A 3,521-nucleotide genomic window follows, 5' to 3' on the forward strand; every position below is an offset into this window, starting at 1 on the left:
TAAAGGTTCCTAAATCTGAATTATCACACTCCTCTGAATACATGAATGAACCATCCTAAACAATAGACTGTATTATCAGTTGAGGACTCAAACCCGAATTAAAGCCAGAAAAATGTTGCACTGGGGCACATCATAAGATTTAAGAACAGTTCTGATTTTGCATTGACTATTAACTGATCAGCAGAAGTGTTCTGAATCACCTTAGATATTTAACAGATCTAGAAAGTCTTTGCTGGGCCAAATAAAACAAATTTCTATTCTAGAAAACTGGGGCAACCAGTTAGATATTGGAACAAGTTTTTGTATAAATGCATTCATGGAAAGGATTTTTATAAGCTAAAATAATGTGTAAGAGATTTTTTGGGTTCCTTGTAAGCTTGCTATTCTTCATTAAAATTTTTTTTCTTCTCTTTTTTTTTTTCCCTTTATTTTTAGAAAATGAGTCTGGAAGAAAATTGGTGAATCCAATCCGGTGGACCTACAAGCACTCTGACAGGCTCAGAGAGCAGAGTCTGTACCAAAGAGCAATTACCCCACCAAACGATTTCAGGTACAATTGACCTAAATATAGCACTCTCTTGAGATTATTGACAAGAGTTCATTTCCTGTAGTGCTTTTCCCATTTGCTACCCCTGGTAACCACTGTGATCTTATCTTCCTGGTGCTGCGTGACTTCTGGGATGCAGTTAAGAGTTCTGTTGTGCATTATCCTTAAACAGACAATTCATGCTAAAAGAATCATTTGCAGTTAAATTAGATGATGCATATATTATTCTTGCTGTTGTAGTTACAAAGAACAGGAATGAGTGCCTGAATCGTTTTGGACTTGCATACACTGGAATTCTTTTTACTGTGAAGTCAGAAAGGTAGTACAAGTTAATTGTAAATAAATAGGAAATTTTATTTCATTAAACATTAGCAGTGGAGTCAGATGTGCAGGTTGTATAGGTTGGAAAACTTGCTATTTATTTCAGTGTATATATATTTATTCATAAAGTGTGGCTTCCTCTAGTGTCATCCTCCTATCTCCAGGCAATCACAGTAGTTCTCGTATGCTGGCATGAAAAACAAATGAGTTTATAAATTGAGTGTGGTGTGTAAGTGTGCAAAATGTAGATGAAGTAAATTCAGAGGCTCATATTTGGAAAATCTATTTCAGTTTTGAGGAATGCATTTTTCTTAAGCATTGCTTGCAAACTTGTGCAAAATGCTGAATAGAGTGGCATTCCATATATGTGGAATATAGAGAAAATAGATGGCGTTCCCTTTTTGTTCATCACAGAGATTTTTTCTTACATCCTTTTTCTTTTACTGAATTCTTTGCCCAGAAATTCAGAAGGCTAGTAGCAGATTCCATGCTGAGCAGCTGTTGGGGAGCCATTTTTCACAGACCTTTATTAGCTATTATCACAGGACACAATTGTGCTATGATTTTCCTGCAGGTCCTCTATGTTTTCCCAAAAGAACATCAGAATTATTTTATTTTATTAGGGGAGTAAACTCTGCTAATAATCATAGGTCCCACTCCTCAAAGGAAACTCAGGAAGAAGTTAAGTTAGAAGCTGAATAATTTATAAGATAGAAACACATATACGATATATTGGTATACTGACTTGGTCCCTTTGATGATGATGGACAGCAGTTATAAATCTAGTTAAAGTCTGAAACTCGATGCTGAAATAAGATGGAGCATGAATCAGTTAATTATGTTAGACAGTAATTAATTATTTATTGGGAAACTTTGGATTAAATATAGGAGAAAACTTACCTGTGATTTATTTTTTACCAATCTACTGTAATGAGTTGATGAGACACAGCGTATCACACTGGAAAGCAATAGTAATTTAAAATGTAAGTATAAGAAAAAGAAAGTGGTAAAATAATATGTGAAGGTGGGATGAGAATATGCAAAGCATGATTAAATGGATTCTCAGATGGACAGGTTGAGTTCGTAGAACTTCTTGTGCCGTGGTTTAGGGTCATGAGAAATCTGTGTAGTCCTTTCTAGTGGGCTGCTAAAGACAATAGAATCATAGAATCATAGAATCATAGAATAGATTGGGTTGGAAAAGACCTCCAAGATCATCAAGTCCAACCCCTGATCCAACTCCAATTACTATATCATGGCACTAAGGGCCACATCCAATCTCTGCTTAGAAACCTCCAGGGATGGTGAATCCACCACCTCTCTGGGTAGGCTGTTCCAATGCCTGATTACCCTCTCCGTAAAGAATTTCTTCCTAACATCTAACCTAAACCTCCCCTGGCAGAGCTTGAGCCCATGTCCCCTTGTCCTATTGTTGGTTGTCTGGGAGAAGAGACCAACCCCCACCTGGCTATAACCTCCCTTCAGGTAGCTGAAGAGAGTGATGAGGTCACCTCTAAGCCTTCTCTTCTCCAGACTAAACAAGCCCAGCTCCCTCAGCCTCTCCTCATAGGACTTGTGCTCAAGTCCCTTCAATAATTTTGAAGTTTGAGAAGTGAGGAAATGTACATGAAAAAATTAAATGGATTCTGTTGTAGGGTGTTCTACAGAATGGGACAATTACGGAACACGGGCCTAGGGATTAAAAAAAAAAAACAATTTAATCCTGCCCCAATACAAAGAGAGAGAAAGCTTGTAAGAAGTTACAAACAGCTCCAGAGTCTAAATTGAAATGTTTACCTTCTTTACATCTGATATTTTACAAACAGAACTTCTCATATTGACTCTTGGCAGTGCTGCAAGGGCTTAACCCTAAACCCTGCTGGTGCCATTTTTCCCATTTTCTTTTTGCTTGCATAAAATGTATCTAAAGCTTGATTCTTTTTGTCTGCAGAGGCTTATCAGATACACAAATTTTGTTAATTATTATCTTTAAATTCCATATACCTAACATGGCTGACATATTAACAGTTGTGCATACTGTAAATGAGTAAACTGGTTTGAAACTTAGGAACTAAACCCAGAAAACCTCATGTAAAATCACTTCTCTGTGTGAATGGCATTTATGAGGATTGCTCACTTCAGCTGATAAAAAGTAGAAACATTATTTTGGGCTTTACATTAAGCTTCATCTTGTACCCAATGAAAGGTACAGCATCTTAAGCATTTTTATTATAGTTATTTTACATCTTGAAGGAATGATCTTACAGGATGCGACCTATAGAGAACAATATCACAGGTCAGGGATTTTATATTTGCTGCTTTGCAGTTTGCCCTGCCATGGCAGTGAAAAGACATAGTAAAGCAACCCTAATTAGGCAGTGTAGGAATCCCTGGTATGCAACATTATTCTTAGCCAGCTTTGTATTATTTCTGCTTGTCCTAGAGTGCCTCAGGGAATGAGAAGAGTCTGACCCATTAATTAGAGAATTAGCTTAGAGCTGGGAAAGATGAGTTCAGGTTTTGTCTGTGCTACAAATTTCCTGCAAGACACTTAGCTAAGTATTGACCAAAATTCAGCAAGACCTAAGGATCAGCAATTGTGACTGTACTTCCTCTGCTTTTGAAGCAGAATCATGTGTCCTTCATATTTCTG

The 3,521-nt window shown here is 37.0% G+C and overlaps 1 protein-coding gene across 3 annotated transcripts in view; it reads left to right on the forward strand.

Annotated features, from left to right (window-relative positions):
• Positions 1-3,521, forward strand: part of MYT1L (myelin transcription factor 1 like) — a 301,410-nt gene that overhangs the window by 87,640 nt on the left and 210,249 nt on the right. For all 3 annotated transcript variants that reach the window (XM_027896219.1, XM_027896220.1, XM_027896218.1), the window contains exon 2: positions 436-550. The gene's annotated coding sequence lies outside the window, so the exon portion shown is untranslated. The remainder of the gene's footprint in view (positions 1-435; positions 551-3,521) is intronic.

The sequence above is a fragment of the Empidonax traillii genome, unplaced genomic scaffold (assembly GCF_003031625.1).
Source record: "Empidonax traillii isolate 1590-97213 ecotype Southwest subspecies unplaced genomic scaffold, ASM303162v1 scaffold488:size1064334, whole genome shotgun sequence".
Lineage (NCBI taxonomy): Eukaryota > Metazoa > Chordata > Aves > Passeriformes > Tyrannidae > Empidonax > Empidonax traillii.